General features: G+C 38.1%; 1 protein-coding gene across 2 annotated transcripts in view; it reads right to left on the bottom strand.

Moving 5' to 3' along the window:
• The window catches only part of HECW2 (HECT, C2 and WW domain containing E3 ubiquitin protein ligase 2), a 206,732-nt gene that overhangs the window by 162,305 nt on the left and 18,430 nt on the right, over positions 1-25,997 (bottom strand). The window contains exon 1 of one of the 2 annotated variants that reach the window (XM_042808529.1): positions 7,445-7,688. The exons of the other annotated variant lie outside the window; for it this stretch is intronic. The gene's annotated coding sequence lies outside the window, so the exon portion shown is untranslated. Of the gene's footprint in view, positions 1-7,444; positions 7,689-25,997 lie in introns of those variants that run through there. 2 annotated transcript variants of the gene reach the window in all.

Below are 25,997 nucleotides of genomic sequence, written 5' to 3'. Positions count from 1 at the left end.
ATGATCAATTTACACTAATAAAAAATAAAAAGCCATAAGCTTAAAACAGAGGGTTCTTTCATGCCAACACATGGTAGTTCTCCAACTAAAATGAAAAATTAAATATATGCATTAGTCCTCCTTATATTGACTTTATTTACCCCACTCACTTATACCAAAAAATGTAATAGAAATAAATTTATCTACAGAAGCAAGACACAAAACTGGTTAGCTTTTTTGTTTCCCTTAATAAAGGTCTGTCTCCGTAGAGCTTACAACTTATGAAGCTTATGCCAAGGGGTGTTGAACATCTTTTATCTAAAGTACCTCAAACTCTTTACAAAGCAAGATAAGCATAAGTAAGTTTTTAAAATCTCCTGACTTCATGTTCTTGGAGCCTCGGCAGTTAATTGTTTCAGTTAGTGATTTATCCTATCATGGTGAGGCAAACATGTCTTAAGTTCAACGTAAATCAAAACCAGACTTCTTCATTGTGTATCTAAGCCAAAACTTTCTACCTATTAACTTACCTTAGCTAAAAATCCAGTACTTAAGTCTATACCTTTGCACACCGTCCGTATCAGAATCACTATTAAGAGGAAATGAACCAACTTAACATAAAAACAAAGATTTCTTCTAAAACAGTGAATCAGTTTTTAAAAGACAAAGGATTTCATTGGAAATTAGTATTTTCAAGACTACAAGGCAAAATTAACACAACACCCACCTCAATACAGTAAATAAACAAAAAACACCCACCCAAATTCAACCAAGGAAAATAAGGGTAAAATTTTAAACCAGCAATTAGGCCACCCTTAGAACATCGAGTCTGATGATTTGACTTTATTTGCCTACTTATTATAAAGGTATAAATTATATCAGTATAAATCAGCTCTGGAGAAATCAGCCTTCCATAATTTGCAATATTCAGTATGTCTCATACAATGCTTAAGGAGAAAAACAAACCCTCCCTCTCTCAAAAAAAAAGCCTACATCTTTGGTATCAGGAACAAAACACATCTAAAGTGTTTAGAGTAACTAAACGTGTGACACTGAAACTAAGGCAAGAAGTGGAAATTGTCAGAATTCTGTGTAACATGAACAAGTGTGACAATTTACAACTGCTAAGCAGAAAGCACCACGGTGTTTACAGTGGCTCTCTACATTAACCAATAGTTTCATAATGAAAAATAGCAACCTGTCACACTTAACAGCCTAACATAACACATACTTATCAAAAGTTCAGAGCAAGTTCATAATACACACTCAAGTTAATAGAATGTGTTTATAAACATTGAGCTAGGTCTAGGTTATATTTTGCTGGAAGCTATTTCATTCTTAGAAAGTCAAAACATCTTTTAGGAAGTTAAACAGGGATGCGGTGTCATATCTACCACTCAGAGATTATCAGGTGAACATTTAAGACATGCACACCATGTAAGACAACCATGAACTCTGACGTTTATTCTAGTTCTGATATATTGCTACACATGCTTACAAGACCCTGACAGCATTTTGGGAAGATCTGGACATCACTCAACATGACATTATTCCAAACAGAAGCAGCTAGGTGTTAGATGAAATAGTGTATTTTATATACAGACACACAAATATGAAACAACAATATGCAATAAACATTCTTAAATGTTGCCTTCTTTTAAATAACAGTGCCTTCCTGTTTTTCTCTAGGTAAACCAGCATGCAATTGGAGCTTTTTCTTATCCAAAAACATGCAGCAGCATCTTTACGGCTACATCCGCACTTGAATGCAGAACAGGCCAGGAAACAGATGCCAAAGCCATGCAGTACAGCACACATGCTAAATGCTCTTCTCTCACAAAATGGGGCTGTCTTAGGATAGTCCGCGGTCCACGGCTTTCCCTGAGCTGTGCCTCATTTGGGCCGCTGACACAGGCCAAAAGCATGCCAAGGTCCCCACTAACAATCAGACAGTGCCACAACCCTGGGACAGCATCCATGTTCAAACTCTGAGCCTGCTCAGACAGTGGGTACAGCCATAGACTTACTGACCCTAATGAAAGTTTTGCAAGTCTCAGGAGAGCCCACCACAGTTACACTTGTAATCTTCCTATTTTCCTATGCAATACAAATACTTGGAAAATTATTTCCTTGATAACAATATTTATGTTCATGAAGACAGTGTAAACATTTTTATTAGAAAAATTAATCAGGAAACATAAATCATGGGTTTTATGCAGCTATGGCTACATTTTAAAGAGATGGTATTCACAATCTCTACTTTTTGTTATTTCTAGTGCTGTTTCTAGTGCTAAAGAGAAATAACTCTTTAGCAAACTACCAGCCTGAAACAGATTCAAATTGGTAATCTAGCAGAATAAGAATAAAATCAACCAAGCAGAGTATCTGGTTTTAGAATGCATCTTAAATAAAGAAAACACATAGCTTAACAAGCACACCTTTTGAAGCTGAAACATCGTAGCCTACCACTATGAAGCTCACAGCTCTTGAGAGAGCAAAGTTAAGGAATAAGACAAAAATGGGTCTATGCCTTTTTGCAACAATCAGGATCCAAAGGGAGTTACTGGTTTTATAATTTTTTATTGCTATTTTGCCAGTACTCAGCATCTGTAATATCCAATTTAGTGAAGCCCTTGGTATGGGGCACCTAGTGAATGATCACTTCTGAGTGTTCTTTCAGCAGGATCCTCACAGACCTGGCTGCTGATCTGCTCCACTCACCGTAAGGTGCTGCAGCTCCAGCTCTTGCATTCATTCCTGGCAAACTCTTCTTTCTTACTGTGGTTACTCTATCCAACAAGGATCAGTCAATGTTTTATTTTTTTAAAGATGCTGTTGGTCATTCCTGGAAGAAGATGAATTTTACCGTTGTACGCTTTGAGCTCATCTAATTACAATACTAGCCTTCAGGGAATTTTTAAACTAATGACATTGTATTTGTCAAGCACAGAAACTTTTAATCTGATTTTTCAGGTGGATCATAGCCAATGGATCCTGGCCACCATAGCACTTAACAAAACACATTTGACTGTCCTCCATGAAATATTTAGGTGAGCTTATTATCAAAATGTTAATTTTGTTACCCAATATCTTTCTCTGATGGTCAATACAAGGCATATAGGCACATTGACAATGTTATTAAAGTTTTTATGACTAAAAGTCCACAAGTCAGATTATATCTGTGTATATACAGCTTCACAAATGAAGAGGCACGCATCTTAAAAAATCTGAATCAAAACACTATCTGAACTCCCCAGTTTCTCTGTCAATCTCATGATTTGTTGTACACCAGCATCAAGAAACACCAGCTCAACAATACAGCTATTTTTTTCTATTTATTTCAACATCCTAGTCTTTATTTTCAGGATTTCTTTCATTTTCAGTGCTAACACAAAGAGCAAAACCCCAAACTATTAATTATGTCACAATGACTCCTTAACCCCCCAAAAGCAAACAACTCAGATGGCCCATCAATTATCCACTTTTGGGTACTTCCTTAATTCTAAAGGACAAGGAGTGCACTATTTCAACATTACCTTTGGCTTAACTGTACTAATTGGGTCTTTTGGACAAATAATGCTGGATTTACATTTCAATTTCGATTAATTTCAATTATTACTGCTTCCCCAGAATACTCACAAGCTGCAACTGTGCCATGTAGAAAGGCTGATGACTACACTTCAAAGAAAAGATCCTCTTTAAAAATTTTCTTTTCGTCTTTCAGATCTATCTTTCAAATGTAATTATTATCTATTTTTACCAAAACTGCATACTTCAGGGCAAATTTACTAAACAAATTACTAAATACAAGTATTATTGTCCATTAAGCAACTAGTATCAGCATACCAGTCCTCGCCAATCATAAAAAACCACAGTTGTTACACAAAACTGTGTAAATATAACACAAAACACTGGCACAATAAAGACAGTAGTCACATCCAAACTAGATTTAGCTTCAGTCACTTTTAATTTTCTCCTCAGCACCACAGGGTAGCAGAAGAAGAAGGAACAGCGCTCCACAAATAAGACAGAGAGATAGGACTCTATGTAACTAGTCATTTGCCTCGAAATCTAAATTCATACATCCTGGCAGCAGAACTTGGAAACCTAACACCAACATTATCAAAACAAATAATAGGATTCCTAGGTGTTGGAAGGGATGATGGGAACACATACAGCTGTGAGTGACTACATCTCCAACTAACAGTTCAGGGCTTACACTTCCAATGAGAATTCACAATCTGACTGCAGTCTTTTAACATGACTACTCAAAGGTTCTATCAAGATGCTCAGAAGAGAGCATGCAACTACTATACTACTTCCACCAAGTATGCAATCATTTTTGAGAAAATACACAGGTTTGAAGTACTGATGTCTACATTTCTGTGAAAAAAACAATTAAAAAAAAAAAAGAAGTATTACTTGAACTCTTCTACAAGTACTGTAGTATTTTAGGAGCACATCTCACTTGGCATCTCATCCCATGAAGAAGAGATTCCCCTGTAACACATGCCCATGTTACACAAAGTTTTATCACCACTATCAATCTTATTGCCAGAGAAATGGGCATTTTTAACCTTTTCTTTAATGCCAATGATATTCCAACTGATCACAAGCAAGCTGCCATGGAAGAACCTCACAGAGGCCCTGTATCACTGTCTATATAAACCGCGCACAGTTTACTTCAATTTCCTAGATACTGAACTCAAATATCAAAATAATTTGTAAAAATAACAGTTAACCCCATTCTCATCTCACAAAGGGCCCTAATATGATAAGATAAACACCTTGTATATCACCCTTAGCTTCAAAGTACCAAGACACAGGTTCACAAGGTTGCAAGAGTATGCCTCTTTTCCTTTTAGGTTATAGGACTTCTATATAAAACGTTCAGTTCCATCTGTTGGGCAATGAAATTAATACTCTTCCTACTAGTGAGTGAGTAACTTCACTCCAGCCTCTCAGTCTTTGTAATACAACCAAAATATCAGCAACAGACAATGTGAAGAGAAAGACTGTGACCGTGCCATGCATGGTGACAGCATGATCAAACAAAATTTGGCTCAGCTACTCAGAGCACCCCACACTATGAAAGGCAACATTGTTGGAAACGGTCTCCAACAAGGGGTTTTGAACGTGCTACTTAATTTTAAGCACATATTTACATCTCATTTTCAATGATAAGTAACATTACCCAAATAGGTATTTTTGTCACTATCTCCCCTGTACACATTAGCCAACGGAGTAAATGCAATAGCCTAAGCATCCTGTTTCTGCCTGACTAAAGAAGAGTTTTTGAAAAAACAAAATGCTGAGTTGGATTAAAAAAGAAAAAATGGAAGAGGAGTTAAACTTAATTATTCAAGACTGTAATCTGCAGATTGAGTCCCATATGCAGAAAGCCCCCTTATTTTTCAGCATACCGGAGCTTCAGCTGCAGTTTAAAGAATGTTGGCACATAAAGGTTAAAAAAAAAAAAAAAAAAAAAGTTTACTTTTTTCAGTTAAGCATTACTATTTAATCTTATAAAGAGAGCAACACAAAATTTATTCCATTTCTTCTCAGGAAGTCTGACAAAACAGTATATTGTTTCTGGCTGCCAGCCCCTATATTATCATCGGGCTTCTTAAAGGCGTAACATTGTGAATTTTACCAGGTTTGGGTAAGCACTGGAACTGGAAAACAAACAGAAATGCCCATTAGCTAAACTGACTTTAAAAATAAATAGCAAGATAGTAAATAGGTCTTTAAGGAAGTCAGGGGGTCCTTGTGGAGACTGGCAAATACTTCAAGACAAACCAATACCACAGTGCCAAGAAGACTGAAAGATATGCCACAAGTTTGCACTGGCATCACCCGAAGGCTGTTTACAAAACGGATGGAAGGCTTTTCAATTACAAATCTGTAAAGTTAAACCATTACTAAACATAACTTTAAAAATGGTCTCCAGTCAACCATATGAGCTCCATTCAATCTCAGAGCCCATTTTACGACGATATGTTTAAATTCCAGCGTAAGATATAAATAAGGATAGAAATATGGACGCATACACACGGACTAATGTCTAACATCCTCTGTGGTATCTCCAGCTGACATGATACCATCCACATTTTGTGAAATTTAGACCCTGAACAGCAGCAGTGACTGACAGGCAGCATTAGGTTTATTCCTTTCATATGCTAATAATGACATCATACCTTATGGCCCAATGCTTTAACCACACAGTATCATCTTACAAGGAAAATTTTTCCAAAGGAGTCTAAGAACTGGGCAACCCGCTCACCTGTATATAGGAGGCATTTTTTTTAATCCATCCATGACATAGATTTCTTTCTGTGCCTTAGTGATGTGAATAATTACTACTAAAATATTTATAATGGCTTGAGGTTTTTTTTTTTTTTTAAAGTAAAAATATCATATAATTGTTGGGGGAAGAAGAAGAAAAAAAATCTACAAAAGAAGTTTTTGAGCATACAGGAAGCCGTCCTGGACGTTTATGAAGTGAAGTAAGGTAAGGGCCCTGCTGAGATTTCGGGTACAGGAGGAATCTCTTACAAACATTCCAGTGCAATGTAGTATAGTGCAAAGACTGCCTCACACAGCATCCCAGAAAAGAAATGAAGAAAAAAAAAAACGTATAAATACTCCCTCCATGCTCCTGACATACATCCAGCAATGAGAGATAATAAATTATGTAACTGTTACTGTCTACATACACCACATTCCCTGTATTTTGACATCATACAACCCAAAAAAGATATATTTTTTTTTTACATCCCTCATGGTTTGTAGTGACATGCACATAAAAAGGTTAAAAGAAAAAAACCAAGTGTACTATGAAAAAAAAAAAAAAGAGATCTCCACATCAGCGAACAGCGAGAACATGAATATTAGCCTATTTCCCCCCCCCCCCCCCCCCCCCCGCTGCCACTGTGCTCTATTTTGTGCACACAAGAACAGAAACACACACGAAACCCCACTGCTTGGAAAACAGCATGCTTGAAATCCGCAGCGATCTTTCCTCCCCACTACGGACACTGCTGGATAAAACCTGGAGAACGGCCTCATGCAAGAATAAATAAACGCACTGAATGGCGCGGGGAAGACAGGAGCGGAGGAAATAGAAGCGGCGCACGAAGTGCCGACCGCGTTCCCCGGGCAGGAAGCGAGTTCGCATTAAATGGCCCCAAAGCGATGACAACCGAGCCGAGGGGAGCCCTGGCCGCGGGCGGCCCCTGCCTCCCTCATGACGGGGCAGCCGCGGCGGCCGCCGGGCCGGGGGAGCGGAGCCCGGCGCGCGGGCAGCGGGGGCCCGGCCCGCCCCGAGCCCCCGGGCCCGCACCTGCCGCGGCCCGGCCCCCCCCGCAAGGTGCGGCCGCCGCCGCCCCCCGGCTGCCCCTCGGGGCTGCGCCGCGTCCCTCACCCCCGGCGGGCGGCTCCCGCCGGTACCGGGGCGCCCACTCACCTCGCAGAGGCTCGCACTGCGGCTCCGCGCCCCGCGGCGGGCTCCGGGCGAGGGCGGCTCCCGCTGCAGAGCCCGGGCGGCGGCCGAAGTCACCCCGTCCTTGCGGCAGGCAGCTCCCGCCGCCGCCGCCGCCGCTGCTGCTGCTGGCGCTGCTGCTGGCGCTGGCGGCGGTGGCCCCTCCGCGCCCACGGCGGGGCGAGCGCCTCCCCGCGCAGGGGCTCCCGCGCCGCCCCCCGCCTGCGCGCCGGGGCTAGGCCCCCCGCCCCCGCGCCGGCATCTTTCCCTCAGCCGCCGGCAGGCACGGCAGGACGGGGGCGGCAGCGGCGGGGCCGGGGCCGGGGCCGGGGCCGCAGCCCCGCGGGCCTGGGCGGGGCCGGGGGCGGGTGGCTCTCGGCGGGCAGCCGCTAACAAAGCTCGCCCGCCCGCCCGCCCCCCTCCCCCGGCCGGAGCAAGGCAGGGGGATGCGGCCGCCGGCGGAGGGGGGATGGCGGGGATCCGGCCAGGCCACGGCTCGGCAGCCGCCCGGGCCCGGGAGCGGGCTGAGGGAGACCCCGGCCCCGGGCCCCGCCGAGATCCGCCCGGCCTGCCCCGGCCCGCGCACCCAAAATAAGTAAATCCGGTCAAAAGGTGGCGAGAAGCCTTCCTCGTGCGGGTGCGGGGGGAGGTGGTCCTGCAGCTGCTGCATTTGAACCGCTGTTTGTGAGAAAGCGCCACTGAAATGGTGCTTCGAAATGCCATTTTTTTTTTTTTTTTTTAAATCACATACAGTTATTAGCACTGACAGTTGCCAGTCTTTACCATTTTCTCAGTGTCAACTATCCGATCTATTTGAAAGCAGTTACGTGCAAGCAGCTCTACATTTCCTACTCTGTCGGTGATTTTGCTTGTGCTTTGTCCATCGCAATGAATTCAGGAACGTTTCCATAAGAAAATGTGGTTACAAACAATGTAAATGAAATGAAAACTTAAAATACACACTGGAATTACCAGAGGACCGGTGATGTGTAACACTGCAGAATCACAGCCCAACAAAAACACGGTAATGCCAATAACACACACACACAAAAAAAAAAAAAAAATGGACACATTAGACTTATTCTTACATGATCTGGGTCCTGGTTATTATTATGAGACAACACCTCATGCTTTGTTTTCTGAGTCACATGAAGGCAAAATCTTCCCACAAGCAAGGAGCACATCAGTCCTAACTACTTTATATTCTACATCTGTCTTCTAAATTATATATATATATATATATATCTACCAATATATGGGCAACTAAACGGGTTTCTCTAGACACTGTTTCTTCAGCATAACCATCTGGCAACTACATTAAATGTACGTCAAAATACAAAGTAAATTTTGTACAGCTTATTGTGTATTCTCAAAGCCCTGGGCTTTAAATCCTTTCTCCAGTAAAGCCCATGGCACTTTTGTCTCGGGCTTCAACAGAAGGAGGGAACTTGCTGTTCAGCCCTGCTGTACGACGCTAGACAAACTGCTCCAGAGAGAAGCGTATGGGGCTGTGTTCCAAAGTAGGTCAAGCTATGAAAGTCATTAACACTCTCCCATCTATCTGAACCTTTAAAACTATGTTTTGGTTCTTTTCTGTGAATTACAGATGTGTTGGCACTTACAATGTAGTTTAAACATGCTTAGTGTGCAAATGATTGGGGTGCAACTGATCAGTCTTATACAAATTTTCCCCAACTCCTTATAATTAAGAGAGTACTACTCTGATGTATCATTGCAATAAATCTGTTCGGATCTACATTAAAGGCTCAGATTTGGATAATCATATATAGGTTAGTGGTGATTTGGGCATTCTTAGATACATCTCTCTCTTCAGCAGTACCTTGAGTTGGCACTGATAATATAAGGCCTATTTTACTTTCTGAAACAAGATGAAAAGAGAGAAGAAGATGTGTAACGCCAAGAGTTTCATAACATTTATAATTATTTGTGCTTTGGTTTTGGTTATCATGACATTTTTATGATGCTAAGATGAGAAACTGAGAAGATGAAAACCGTTAGCTAATGAATTATTCTCAGTGGATTTTCAAGCTGTAAAAGCCCTTTGACTGTGAGACATAAGTGCAAACTGTCTTTAAGTTAAGACTTCTCATCTGTCAAATTAAAAAACTACATAAATCATAGACTGGATTTTAATGTTTCTCTCCCTCAAAATGGATTTTGAGAATGTTCTTGCACCCATGCTAGAAAAATCCTATTTCCACTGAGCAAAAATGTTAATTCATATGAATCTTTAAATTTCCTTGATTTCCCCCCAAATATAAATGGCAGCAATCACAACAGTAGTAAAATATAAAGTATTTGTAAAAATTCAGCACTACTGCTTTCCAGTAATTAAACCTGTTGGTGTCTACACTTACGTTTCTGATACATTCACATTATATTGTGATACTACATGCATAGTTCTATGTTAACAGTTCCTGTGTCTTTGGTATGATTTAGGATTCTCTTCTATTTTCCCCAGATGTAACTCTGGCTGTAACTGAAGAGAATTGGTTGCACACCGGAAGATAAACACATTTCACAGAAGAATTGCTACTTCGGTCTTCATGGGTGCTTACTCACCTACAGACCCTATGCTAATAAGGAACAGCCCACTTTTCAGAGCCATGCACTGGGGCAAAGGGTAGTTTACATTCAGTGGTCTGAAAAACAGAGAAAAGCAGCTTGCTTTTCTGGAGCAAACAGCTGTCTTTTCTCCTCTTTCCAACTCTTACTGCTTCCCCCACACACACACCTGGATCCATCTCATCTCTGCTTTGCTGAGATGTTAATACGAAAGAAACCAATGTGACAGAAACTCATACAAAATCAGCTTTGCCCGAGTGGGTATTCCTACTGTCTTCTCTCAGGCTCAAATATTCTGTAACAGAGATGTGCAGTGCACAACGCATGGCAGCACCTTTCTGGACTGAGAAATATTTTTACAAAGTTCAGTTACAATGTATCTGAAGCAAAGACATTATTGGGTGTAAATTGGAAAAATTATATGACTATCACCTGGAGATTAGGATCTAAAACCAGCTGAAGTAGTACTAGAATACTAAAACTTCCAAAGAATGCTTGTGTTACATTCTTGGAAAAAGTTTCACTGGAGAATAAATGATTTTCAGTCATCCCCAATTATTTACTAAACAAACTGCAAAATGCTGTGATCTGTAAAAACCTTTTACTTTAAAAATAAATTAGACATCCAAAATTTCTAATTAATGCCCTTAAATTTCTGTATATGATGAGAACCCATGACGTACTGACATAGGAATGCAGCCTCTATGAAAGGGGATTTTCAGCTGCTCTAACTTTGGACATATACTTAATATAATTAATTAGACGTTAATATTAAAATGCAACATACATTTTTCCTGACAGTATTACTTAATTCCCACACAAATACTTAAGAAACAAGTACAGAAAAAGCAAAATATAACTCTTCAGCAAACAGTAAATAAAGAAAATAAAGCAATGTTCCAGTACTTCCCATCTCCTTTCTCTTCCTTTTGTTATCCTTTAGAGCAAAGAAAGTCTTGATGATTCATTACTGAAGGTCATCATCTAGCACTGTGTGATCAGCAGTACAGCGCATGAAGAACAATGCCCTTTGAGAGACTAACTTTCCTATACAACAGCTAGAAGAATTAAAAGACAAGAAATGCTGCTCTATGTTATATGAAGAATTCTTATTTCCCTATCAGTTCAATTCTCTGCAAGACAACGAGCCAAGCTGAATACCCAAATAAAGAGTTTCTCTGCCATGACCATTAAAAAGCCAAACATAAACAAGCTGAAAGGATCTACTGGAAGAACATTTGCGTAGGATAGAAATGTAATGTTTGACAAGACTTCTGGAAAGATTACTGTACAACAGGTGAAAGGATTCATTGAAAGAATCACCTTAGGTGCCAAAATCTGCAGGACATTCTCTGGCCTGTCCTGCCTCTTTTGTGCTGCACAAAAGACTTAATGAGAGTGAAAACCATCTGCAGCTCCCCAGCTGGGGATTTTTGTGATATAAAAGAGTCCGTGAGTGACTGGGGCGTTGCCCACCCCCTAGGAGGCCACCGGCCCCTGCAATGTGAGCAGAGAGAGGGGCGGGAAAGCATGCCTGGGGTTTGCTGCTCCAGTCACCCGCAGCTGGTCCACGGGCCCCGGGCTGTCGCCATCTGGTACTACCTGGTGCCAGGGCAGGCACTGATCCAGGCAGAGTCAAGGGGCTTAGCAGCAGCTCTGCACCCTTCTGGTGTACAGAGAAGAGACCTGCTGCATCGGGCCATCTGGGCTCATCTGGTTACAGCTCAGATCTGCAGACCCTAATCTGGCAAAACCCCCATGGATATCTCAGTGCACTTACCAGAGCTGGCCTTCTGGTCTTGGACCTAGAGCAACGCTCATGCATAAAGCAAATAAACACATGGCCACGTGTGTATTTAGAAAAACCATTAAAGAGAAGTACATTAATTGCAAATATTAAAGCAATCTCCTACCAATAACATTTTATGAAATTATGGAAATAGTTCTTGGGTACAGAAATTAAATCTGCTGCAGTTCCCAGTGCTTCCAGATAGTTACTGAAATGTACATAAAGATCACTGAATTGGGGTTAAAGTTATGATAAAAGCAGTTGTCAGTTTCTGTTGGTACTTGCAGAGATTTAATTTTAAAACTGTACCCATAGGCGAATAATATAGGACTAGAGCCATGCACATTGCATCCAAAGTCATACCGAAATGTCACTTGTAAAATACACTTTCATGATCTTGCCATTTGACTTATAAACGTATCAGTCAAATCTGCAGAGAAAGCCTGCAGTATATGTAGGCTGTATTGAGGTAGTATGTTACAGTATCAGTGGATCCTGGTTTTGCAAAATCAGGAAGTATCCATAACTGAAGAAAATGAACACATTGTTCTTTTGGAATATTCTTGCTGCAGCAAGTAAAAGGATTCTGTGGGGAAACAGTCCAACATCAGGCTGAGAAGACAGTTGATGTAAAAATTGTGAAGCTATCAAGACACTGCTGAGGCTGAAAAGAGGATCACAAATCTGTATCAGAACCCTGGAGAATTTAAAGATCTGTACTGACAATAGTGGAACAATTCCTGGTTTTCCCCAGTGAAGAGAGAGCAGAAAAGGCTCAAGCAGGTAACACAGAACTGCCACATCACTAGGATTCAAATCCCAGAGTACTTATCGGGTACCCTTTTCCATGTTAGTTTATACCTCTCTAGACAATAACAATGGTTATTTGCATTACATGTTTGGGCAATAATTTGACTAAAATCCTCAAATGATCTCTCTAGGAGTCTTACCACTTCCCACAACAGCAACCATTATCACGTAGATGCATTTAGTAAGCAAATACAGCAGATACTAAGTGCACGAGCTATACCACCAATGAATTTTCTTTAAATGATTTAAAGCAAGCAGTAATTTCTTTGGCAACCAGGCAGCAGGTTACCCTAGTGACATTAACTCCTTCTGCATCCTACATAGGATTGAATGTGGGATTAGCAGAGCTGGAAAATACCCCTGCAGCTCAGGCAGAAATAATATATATCTCACTGTAAGTGGAAGCTTCTCTTCAGGAGATGCTTATGCTTCACTGCTCTTTATCAAACAGGGTAACGCCAATTCACTAACAGGCATGATCAGCAATGGAAACTCAATTTATCATGAACTGAGAGAGAGCTGTCAAACACAGGAGCCACATTTATCTTGCACAGAACAAATAAACATTAATGCCAAAAAAATAAAGCCACTCTGAAAGCCTGAAGAATCAACAAAGAAGCTTTTTGCTTGTGCCTAATCCAGCTTAACCTTCTTAAATTCCCATTCAACATAGATACTTGACTTGATTTCCACCCACAGTAGCTTTCTTACCCATTTTATCCTCTGCCATTTATGAAAGGACTATAAGTTTATATTTAAGAATTCCTATAGTAATCTAAAGTACAGACACTGAGACGGTTATTTTGGCTAAGAATTCAATTCAGAATGGTGAAAATTACTAGGGCTTTACTTTCCCCAACTCTTCTGCCAAATTTATAGGGAGAAAACTTTCTTTCAGTGACTGCGTAACATACAAATAATGGTGACCTTAAAGCCAGTCCTCAGTCAGTTTTCTGTGTAGAAGTGTCACCATAACCATATCCAGCATCATTACACAGATAATTACAAAATCCTAACAGCCACGAATTAATCTCACTCCCTGTTGAAGTTCAAAGCAAAAAGAATATCTTGTATTTTGATATTTTTACCTTGTTCTTGCAGCAAGGAGTTATACAACTTCAATGTGATTTTTTACCTGGCATTTTCCCCTTGGCATCACAGGGAAAGACAGCAGTGGCAAACCATTCATTTGTAACAATGGCAACATCCATCCCACGAGAATATAAATCTAATTTATTCTAGTTTTTTTTTAATATAGTGTAAGCTATCTGACCACCTTGAAATGTTGCAGCCTATCTATTGCTAATGTATATTCATTTAGCAGTAGCTCACCCGGCAGCTCTACTATGTGAGCCAACACTTTTGTTCATAAATCAAACATTCAAGAAACAACCACAGGAGTAGAAAGAGACCTGTAGATGTAGCTCTCTTTTAGAAGGTTTACTTAAAATATTATACAAGTAACTTTTTTTAACATGTTCCTGTGTCTTATAATAGAAAGTTTTAAAAAAAAACTCAAAATTCTTTGAGTTTTTCTTTTGAAACACTCAAAATTCTTCAGCCTTCTTCTGAAGCTGAAACTCATATTTCCAACATCTGTTGTATGTATTACAAAAAAATTAGGCAAACGAAAAATTAGATTTTTGAGGCTTTTAGATTCTGAATACCCAGACCCAGTGATGCAGCAGTGTAGCAACCAGTACAACCAAGAACGGGCGCCTCAGCTGAACAACACATAAAAATAAGGGCTCCAAAATAAAGCCACAATGAGGCATATTAACATGACACAAAGTGCTTGTGCATTAAGCATGCACTTAAATTCAACGTTTCTTAAATTTGTGCACTGCTTAACTGAAGAGGAACAAATTTAAACATGCACTTCAAGTTAAGCCAAACATCAACAGGCAAAAATACTCCATGTATCTGTGAAAAACAATCACATTCAAAATTTTAAAACTGCTCAGAAGAATGGGATACACATACTGAAGAAACAATAGTAGCAAAGAACAGTAAACAAATATCTGGGTTTACAGAGTAATTAAAACTCAGTATAGAGTGTAGGAAATAAGGCCTAAATAACAACTCCAGAGTGATCAACAGTACAGCTAATTGCTGAGCCTTATACCCAAATCACTATCTGCCTGTGCTACCCATGGAACAGAAGAGTGGTGGTGTGTACTGCTGTATCCCGCTGAATATGCAGTAACTCTTGTTCATGTAATCTGTGTACTGAAGTCTAAACCTGAAGCCCCGCAGGTGCTTTGGAAGAGCAGAGCCAAGATGGACAGGAATTCTTGAGGAAAACATTAAAAACTCAAATATAAGAAAAAATAAAGTAAGACCAGCCCAGAGCATGGCTGCGCAAGCTCTCTAAAAACTGACGCATGGAGAAAATAAATCTCTACAGGTATTTGGAGTTTTAAATATTCTGATACGCAGATGACACTGCAAGGACATTTGGAGTGCAGTTTGAACAGATCAAAGTCACTGTTATCCTGGCATATTTGGATGAGGAATACCTGTCAGGTTTCAGCTAAGCTCACATCAATGCATTAGGCAACCATTTAAATCCCATGCAAGATTTTGGGCTGCTATGTGATCTCAGAGCAAGAATCCAAACTACCACATGGCAATTATTCCACGAGTAACAAAACCACATACAAGCGTTTCTCTCACTGACAAGTGTGGTTTTGTTTTTATAGCAACATTACTAAGCTGAGGCAGGCAGCACACTGCTCTACATTTGTGGCCTTGCCTACTTTGCTTTACCCAAAACCTAAAATGCCCCCTGTCTTCTTTATTCTACAGTAGAATTCACAGGGCTTATAATTCTTGCCCCATCAACACCCCTCTGTTGGTTTTCGTTGATGGGTGCAAGCCTTAGTTTTGTGTTTTACTACAACAGTTATTTTCCAAGGCAACTTTAGAGATTTCACTTACACTACATTTATCCAAACTTTCTTTGTATTAAAGACCCACTTTCTAATCTCTGAAACAAAGCACCGAACTGCATATTATGAAACTTGGATTTACACAATGACAGGATGAAAGTACAGACATAACAACACAGCCCGTGTACTACACAAACAGGTATCCAGATTTCTGTAGTGAGGTTTTGCCTGATGATGGACTGATGGCATCATAAACTTACAACATGTAGGAGCTATTCTCCATTGCCTAGTATCTTGTATGAAATGCTACCTCACATTTTTTAGTAAAGTCTGAATGTGTTATACTGATCGTAACTATAGATTTTTAAAGCAAGACTGCATATTCATTATTCTATAAAGAATAATCCTGCAATGACATAGTGCAGTCTACACTTGCAAAAATTTATCTCACCCCAAGGACTCCAGTTTAGGGGACAAAGATGCAATTACTTGACAAAAGATACTGGAGACTTTTGATCATGTGAGTTAGGCTGTGTAAGTGATCTGGTTATTACGTGTCCAGATTTCTGCAAGATGAGTATTCTGCAAGGTGAATATTTGTCCATGGATTTTACCAGTGAATAGAAAAAGGATTCTAAATTCTGAAAAGTCTGTTCTAATAAGATTTGAATAGCACCCTTAATTCTAAGCTAATGCATCTTATTAAGCATGAGTGGAATTAATTTCCTAGTGAAAAGCTGAATGCAGCAGGAAAAAGAAGGGAATAAATGTTACTTGGTTTAGCCTTGATGGCTAATTCATGGTACTTTACTACACTATTAACAAAGGTTTCTGAATAACTTTGGTAAAGTGTGACAATATATTACCGCAGAAAAATCACCTCCATGTCATATTCCTATGAATAATGAATGCTACTTAGGCATCAAGCTGTCATTTTCACATGAAGTTATAACATTACTTCCACAAAGGCAGGAATGACATTCTGAGCAAAACAAAATATTCCAGGTGATGTAACTATTTAAAAATTATTTTGATTACAACTTGGTATATTTTGGAGAATATATTTAGTGTATATTTGTTAAACCTCTTAATTTGCCTCAAAATACACGATTTAGAGAAGACTGCTGAAGCTAGTATTTATTTCAGGTATTTGGTCTATTTTTTTCTGAGAAGTGCTAGGTTGACCCATGAACAGAAAGTGGCAGGAAAAGAAATACTCTTTCTCCCACAGCAAGCCCCCTAATGTAAAGCTTAAAAATGAAGCAGCAGCAGCCCATTTGTGCTTAGACCTTTGAACTGCACCATATGGGTGATGCTCAATTAACAAAGATTTATCAGTCTCTGACTGGAATGTGTCCAGGACTCACTATTTTCTCAAATCTTTGAACAAGAGGACTAGAACTGAACATACAACCTCCTGGATTCACACAAGTTACCATACACTTTCAAATCTTTGAATAAAATGAGAAAAATTTAATGTCTATTTCTTGGGTATGCATTTCTAGATTTTAGAATGAAAATATTCCAATGCTGTAAAAGCTGCGAAAAGGCAGTTTCATGTTAGAGCTTTAGCCAAGTTAATCTCTCACTGCCAGCAAAAAGGTGAGGTCCAAACCCCTACCAATTCTCTTCAGGCAGTCCCATCACTTACATTTGCTTTGGCAACCACCAAATTGCAAGGGAAAGAGTGTTCTTCTATTCACTAACATGACAAAATACCAACCTAGCAAAAGTGCGTATTTTATTGCTGAGTTAGCAAATTGAATGGGTTCACCATTCAATCCAAGTAGCACAAGATCTGATATGACAGACAGGTGATCCCATGATTGAGAAGAGACAGCAAAGGAGAAGGAAATGAGACAACTTCTGTTTGAAAGCACAGTGTTGTTGTTTTGACCTTTAATCTAAACACGAGCTGTTTTCTACTCCCTGGACACTTTGATTGTGCTTTTAGCCATATACTTTGCAAATGCATTTACATCACACTGAAGTGCAGCGCTAAATACATGAACAACAGACAAGTCCATGACTTCAAGGCTAAAAATGCTAAGCATGGACTAAGAAATAAAACTTCAGAATGAATCCAATAGGAATTCTATTCACATGAGTATTGAAGAGGATATCAAGGTCTGGAAGGTAAAATTTTGTGGCTGCATAGGAAAAGATGGAACTTTTTCATTCAGGACTGTATATTCCATTTATTTGATATTGGAAGCAAATATAGGTACAATACTAGACTGAAGTAGGTCATGAAATTGTCCTCATGAGATTATTTGAGGCAATGGAAATGTAACAAGGAAGTTGTTTACAGTGAAAATCCTAACCCCAAATTTGGCAATAATGAAGTCAGTCAAACGTAAAGCTTTTATGTTAAATTGTAAAAGCTTAATTTTAAATTCCATGTAAGACTCTATGGTTAAATTCTGCTTTTATAGACAGATGGTAGGGTTTTTTCATTGCTTGTTTATTATAAATATACTTGAGTGCATCTATTCAGTTCATTGAAAAAACCCTGGAAACATAATTTGCAATATTTTAATCCATGAGGCTTAATTCCTTTGCAATCGTCATTTCAGTGTAGCAATGGATTTCACTGTCACTATTGCTACAAAGGGATTAAACTTCCCCTGTTGCTTTTGTACACTGGGAAAAAAAGTGTAATTGAAGGGTTCAATCATTTTTGTTTGAAGGTTTTTGTTTATTTGTTTTTCCTTTTCATAGGTGTCACCTCATCACTGCAATTCATATTTTCATAAATGTTGGAATATTGTTCTAATATAATAAAACCATAAAACATTTCTGTAGTCCTTTTTTTTCCATGTCACCAGTTTACTGAAGTCTCATGGAATAGTAAATAACTTATAACATAGCAAGTGTAATGTTGGGAATGAAGAATATTACTTCAGCTGTAAATTTACTAGCAACACTATACAAAAAAAGTGTATTTACAGCATTTAGGTGTTCACATAATTTACAGAATAATACTGGTGCACTGCAAATCATGGCTATTCTACTTCCATGACCCTTCCAATGTGCTCCATTAAAGTGTTTGATCAGGGAAGATGCTCTTCCTTGATTTGACAGATTAATGCAAACTTTATTACCTTAACAGAAGGGCTTGACAAAAACTTGACTGCTGATCTGGCATCAAGTGTTTTTATCATTATTATTTTATACATACAGTATAGTCCACTAAAGAAGCTTCAATTGCTTTGGTAAAACACAGCCTTTCCACAGTCATAAGACACTGTAGGAGACTGCTAGATACATTCTTAGCTAGGTGTACCTCAAGGGACAAATGGAGATACTAAGTGATTTAGCTGGATTTAGTCACAAAACAGCACCTTAGCTGGAACCCAAGAATTCTGATATCAGATTCTCAACTAGTACACATTGATATATCTGACATTATACCAGCACCTGGCCACCAAGTTCTAGTTTTCTGTTCTACAGCAGAAAGCTACATTCTCTCTATCATCTGTTTACACTCTGTATGTTCAGAGATTTCCTATTTTTTTTCAAATTTATTGGAAAGGATAGGAAGGAACAGAGAAACTTCATCTAGTACACTGCTTTGAAACTTTTTTTTTTAAATCCAAGGACCAGATAGTACTTCGGGAAACAAATCTACGGAAAATGTTGTGTTCTTCTTTTGGTGGGAAGGCATGTGATAAATATTTAGCATTTAGGCAAAAGAAGTTGTACTAAATTAAAATTTTACCATATGTACCATCTTAATTTAACATATTCCTTAGAAAAATTATAATAATATGGCCTAATTCCTGACTTTGTCAAAAGCCAATGACACATAGCTGCTAACTCAAACAAAAACATATATGTATGAGATGGTTTTTTACTTTTTGTAACTGCAATTCTTTACACATGATGAGGCCATCATCTCTTGTTTAAGATACCACCATGGATTTACTCACACAGGTCTAAGTCCATCCTTCTGCCCTAAGGTAGAACGAATTATGACTGAACCATTTCTGAGATATTTTACATATGACATCATAGCAAATGATCAGAAAAGTCTGTCCACAAATTCTATAAAGAGTAGTGATTACCTTGAAAATGCACTGTAAGATTACAGCATGTTACACACTTTTGGTGTACATAGTTATGAATTCTGATTACAAAATACAATGGACGGTCCTACTAAACTCAGCTAGTAAGTGCTACAGATATCAGGTAAAAGCCAACATTTAATTCAGCCAGTATTTTATATGATTCAGTAATTTTGACCATACAGGTAAGAAACTGTGCTCATTGTATCCGGCAGCCTATCAGTTACTGTAAGATACTCCAACTCTGTGATATTTTTTTAAATGATCTGACACTGCCCTGTTGAATGCAATTGTGCTTTCTTTCCATAATCACACAAATCTTTTTAATTGGCAAGAAAAGTCACTTACAAAGTCTCCGGTGCCAAAGTACTTGTCTGTGTTTTTTTTAAAAAAATCAGGAGAAAAACATCGAATTCCATATGGTGTGAACAGGCTGTCAAAGGTCAACAACAGCAAAAGAATTTTAATGTTCTCTTTAAATAAATAGTATTTATTCATCAATACTTTTTTTGAGCGGGAGCCAGGATGTTGTCTGCAGTTTGACGTAGAGAGTTAAGAACATAAAATCTGTCTGCATTTAAGGAAACAAGGTCTGAAGGGGGAAATAGTGTTTTATAAAGCAGTATTTAGGGCAATTTCATTTTAGCATAATTAAATACTGCACCATTGGAAGTACAGAAAACCCTGCATTGTTTGTAAATGCAGTTAAGCCTTTTAATCAGACCATCACCTTTTCATAAGTACATCAACAAAAATGGCAGCCAGTAGAGAAAAAATAAAACAATTATTATTAGAGTATTTCCTAGATAGATTAATTAACTCAAGGACATTCAAAACAATAAGCAGAGTGATATACTTTGCTGAATGTATTAAGTTTTTAATCTAAATTAAACTCTGCTATTCAAGATAATGAAACGTTAGTTGCATTAATAAGTTACTAATGCAAGTTGTTTTAAGAGATAACAGACCATATTCTCTGGGGTGGAATTGGTGCTTTGCATTGCACTCCAGTGTACTCCATTAGACCCACAAGGATCCCAGAGTAAAATGGATGCTAACAGTGTAGGTTATGCTACTCTGCTTTTTTTGCTGCTGCTGGCATAAATCCAGGCTCAAATCCCCTGGTCCTGTGGTTCAGTCCCCACTGGACCACTATAAATTTCAAGCAGATAAACAACACTTTCCCTCCCACTGATGAATGAATTCTGTACAATGTGGATACAAGAATCTGAAGTGAAAAAAGTCAAGTCGTATTCTCCTTTTGTGCATGCATCTGGTTTACAGCATGTGTCAGTCCGCAACTCCCAGGATTTGGGCCACACTCACCAAAGCTATGCAGCAGTCCCTGCTTATTCACACAAAAATAGCACAGCACTTCAAAGAGTGCACAGTGCAGGTTTAGTATATAATAAGGCAAAATCCCTCCCAAAAATATATGCCGACTTTTGATTATATTAAAAAAGAAAATGTTCCTGGTAAGGACTGCGTAAATAATACCTGAACTCAAATATAAAATGTTAATTAAAATGTAATGTATCCTCTGTGATGACTTTGTTTTCTAGGCATCTCCGGTTTAAATCCGAGACTAGTTATCTTACTATCTGATGGGTGTCTCCTGCTTTGTTGTTTACTTTTTCTGGAGAAGTCATTCTTCCAGTAACAAACTGAAAGCACAGCAGTCATTTACCTCTTCTATCATGTCAGTGTCTTGCCCTTAGAGACTCTTGCACTCCAAAAATAGGCCAGCAGATACATTAAACTTATGTGTCACTGTTATTAAGGCAAGAGGCAAACCCTTACCCAGAATTTTATTCTATTTTATAAAAAGCACCTAAATACAGCAATTTTTGAATTTAAAAATAGGAAAAAAAATATTACTAAGATCATTGCTATTGATTTAACAACTGAAACTTGTGATATTACATATTGGGATTGGAGATTTTCAGCCAGGTAGCCAGAATGTATAGAAAGTCATAATATGGAAAACAATAAAAGCTATTGTAAATCTTTCTGCATTCTTACAATGTTTTTCTGGGATTAAAAATCAGTATTTCCACTACCAGCTCCTAAAGCATGAAAAAAGACAGAATTCTACAAAGAACAGAATTTTTCTTTCATTTTCACAAAATGTATGCAATTGTTTCACCCTGCATTGAATTACACAGATGTAAACAAGGAATGTTACTGTTTGCAGGAGTACTACTGACAATCTGTTTAAAATGGATTCAAACACTTAGCAGAATTCACTGTACTCTACTTACATGAAATACTGCTTCTCCGCAGGAGTGTAGGTCACTGTTCTATAATGTAAGTGTATCAAATGTTCTGATATGATTAAATATGATTTCCGGGAAAGAGGTACAAAGAGTGACAACTGAAATAATGACAAACATTTCTGTCATTTCAGGACTATCATGTTTGACTGTTTTCAATGTCATTTAGATTTGTCATATACCTTTAAATCTGTTGAAATTTATGTATTAACTTATCACATACAATAACACTTAGATTACAATTGAATTCTGTATTCTTTTAGTTCAGTGCCTGAGAAGGGGGTATTTGTCTCTGAAAGGTAAAAATGAAAGAATGTCTAGTGCCACATCAGGTTTTTAATGGTAAACCTCTGAAGATATGAAGATGGCCTCTGAAGCTGATACGAACTAATTAAGGTAGGAGCCGATTCTGCTCCCATATCTCAGAGTGAAACAGGAATGTTATCAAAGTGTTGTCATTATTTCTTGACCTTCTAATTTCTTAGTACTGTACAAGAGGTTAAAAATGATAAAACATTGCACTTTGGCTAATAACTACTTGCTGAAGTAAACCTGAGCGACATAAAAACGTTCTTTATTTAAAGCAATCAGTTTTACATACTCTTAAAGGAGCAGATGCCATCTCATATTTTGCAGACTTCTCAGAGAGGAGTTGGACAACAAATTGACACATTTTCCAGATATTGATTGTCCTTTGGTCTAGTGCTCTATGGCCTGTTTCCTGATTTCCAAAAGTGAGAGTTCTGATTCAGAATCAATATACCACTTAAACTGCCATCTTATCCGACCCCACTTCAAGTAAATTAATAGAATACAGATAACATGCCAATTATTTTACAAGTGTTCCACATTTCTCCTATTTGTATTTACACACTATAAATATTAATATTACTTATTGTAATATTCATTAAATTAAGAAAAATGTTATTCTGTCCACAAAGTTGCGCAAAAAACCTGACAAATAGTTTTGCATCCTCTCTCTTTTAGAGAGTATGAGCCTTCATATCCAGAACATTGTACATGATATATACAGCACGCTCATTTTTTAATTACTGAAATTGTAAGACATTGAAAGGAAAACCAAAGCAGGAGAATCATAGGTCTTATTTTTGCAGCATTTTAACTAGAGACTTCTTATATGCCTACAATGTAAAGAGAGAATACAGCTGCAGAACTTATATTTATACTTCAAATGTTTCTGACAGTCTTCTGAACTACAGGTACTGGGGTTTACTGTAACGATAAACTCCAGGTGAGAATCAGATATGTATTCATACACATCCAAAGTGCAAGAGTTTTTTTGTTTTTCTTTAAAGCTTTCAGTCTGGGTTCAAAATCACACACAAAAACCCCAGTATTCTAGAAGAAAGCAATAGGATGGAAAAGTACCTAGTAACTCAGTGTGTCCTATCAAAAAGTGGGAAGACAGTTAAATAACAACTTAGATACAAATTTATTACTGTCTTTTCTGCCTATATGTATATACACACACATATACAGACAGAATCTTAACCTTGCATGTTTCTTATTAAAGACATTAGTCTTCATATAAAATCTGATGGGTTTAGTTTATTTGATCCTAGTGTCTATCCCCTAGAACTCATAATTCTCAGTGTGACATCATCATGAGTCATTCTAAAGACACTAACGCAGACTACCTCAGATGGGAAAACAAACAGAAGAAATTTAAATTAATCATACCAATCTGAATTCTGTTTTTTCATAAAACTGATCTTAATAACAAGCAAATGATTCAAGGAAGAGGAATGAAACACTGGTAATCATTTAACATTTATCTTCCTCACGATACATAGAAATTACCTCTCTGACATCTCAAATGGAATTTGGTTGCTTACAGAGAGGTGTCTAGTGCCATTTTAGACAACCTCAAGTATCGCAGCTGGCTTCTCTTTGCTTGGGACCCCCTTATATTTTGCATGACATCTGTTAGCCCTGTGAGACTATCTACAGTGGCCTGCAATATCTAAACTGGCATTAGACTTCTGTTTAGGCACCTGAAAGCCTAATCCATATTCCCTTTTTCTCTGGTCTACATCATATGAAATAAATCAGAGTATTAGCACTGTATACTAATTTTACACTGCTGTAAAAAAAAAAGACGAGATAAATAGGAAACTGAGAAAAAAAAGCTGTCTTCTGCTGATAGCATCTTCAGTGAAACATTATGTTCACTGGTTTGCATAAACATTCTTATACCATACTCACAAAAAAAAGATTAATTTCTGTCAGCAGTGTTGATTTAACACTTGAGTTGGATATCTATCTGCTATTGTCTACCTGCATTGTTGACTATTGTCCCTCCTTGTTTGAGACAAAGCTGTCAAACTGAAGAAATATTGTATTAGTTCACTATAAAAAAAGGGGAGAAGGGGAAAAGGATGGCAGATGAGAGGCAGGTAAGCACAGAGAGATAGAAACAGAACATTGTTTTTTATCTGTTATACAAAATAAGGATTATCAGTACTGGCAGCATCAAGAGGAAAAATGTTATATAGAATACTTATAATGCCATATTATTATGTAATATATCTAATAATATACTTACTGTAAGACTCTATAGCAGCTAATAACACTAAGCCAGGGATGATCTTGTCATGACACTACTGAAAAGCTGGTCCCCAGCTTTTCTAAAGATCTGACAGGTTGCTACAAAGAACAGATGGATGCAAACAGACTGAGCAGCAAAGTACAGAGTTATTGCCAGTAAACCACCACAGTGGTAGAAATATACTGATAACCTGAATTCTCACAAAGTTTTGCAGATGTAACGGTGCAAGAGAGTTTTAAGGATGGATCAAAGAAGAGTGATTTCAGCATATTTATGTTGATACCCTTCTAAATGTGAAAATGATGAGAACAAACAAAAAAAAAAGCAAAAACAAAACCACAAAAAAAAAAAAAAACATAAAAAAAAAACAACCAAACAAACACTTATGTGCTTGTATGAAAATTAAATTAAAGCATTTTGGAGTCCACCAGCATGGGCCAAGCAAACTCAGGAGTTAGCATTTCATTAATCATAAAACCAAACAGGATGAAGAAAAATCATGAAGGTTTCTAAAGAGGAAACTTTCGGCCATCCATTTCTACAGCTTGTATCTGATGCAATAAAAAAGGGAAATTTAGAAGGGGACAAGCTAACCCAAGCAACACTTGAGGAAAGCAGACCTACAGCAGCAATAGAAGAGAGTTGAGGCTCGTACTCCTACAAAGTATCTTCCTTTGCAGAATGCTAACCTGGATGGACAAACTGATCCAATTTAGCAGATTTGATTTATCCCACCTCTTAATTCAAACTTGCAAGTTCTACTTACTGCTGTAGCATTTTCTCATATCATCCAAGAAATCTAAAATAGAGATCTTTGTACTAATGTTTGCTCTCTGATTTACCTTCATACCAGAGCACTCCGCATAGCAAGTAACTGAGTGAGAGGAAAAGATTTTCTAAAGACAAGCACTGCAGAAGTGCCAGCAGCTCAGACTCCACCTTGAACAAAGACCAGTTCCACCACAAAACAGTAGAAAGAATTCAAGAAAGATCAACAAAACTATGAAGAATTATTTTTCATATGCTGGCATAAAATTTTCTTAACTAATGACAGTTGTAGCACATAATTATCTACAAGTACGTGGCAAATATAAGTAGAAATTAAATTACCAAGTTAGTAAAAAGGCTATAACTAAAAGAAATGTCATTACAAGACAGGAAAATGTAACAGCACCTTTAAGCAGTGAGATCTATTGGAATAGGGAAAAACTTCCCAGGGAAAGCCCCATTCCCTGAAAAATTTGAAATCAGACTGAAAACCTGATTGGAGACAATGTACAAAAATAAACTGGAGCCATAAAACTGCTGAAATAATAAAAACATTACATGAATTATCCAATATTTTATATATATATATGATTTAAATTAAAGTGTTACTGAGATAGGTGAGCTGATGTACATGTCACACAAAGCACAGGTGTTTTGGTAAGAAACAGAAGTCCACCTGTATTCTTACCACAAACCAAAGCATTCTTGTATCCCATTTTACATTGGAACTTTGTGCAACAATGATGATTTCACCAGGCATTCATGTAGGTGTCAAACTATGAAGG

Source organism: Tyto alba, unplaced genomic scaffold, assembly GCF_018691265.1.
Source record: "Tyto alba isolate M040663 unplaced genomic scaffold, T.alba_DEE_v4.0 Super-Scaffold_7, whole genome shotgun sequence".
Taxonomy (NCBI): Eukaryota; Metazoa; Chordata; class Aves; order Strigiformes; family Tytonidae; genus Tyto; species Tyto alba.
The sequence above is the reverse complement of the archived record's forward strand: the minus strand, read 5'-3'. Positions and strand labels throughout refer to the sequence as shown.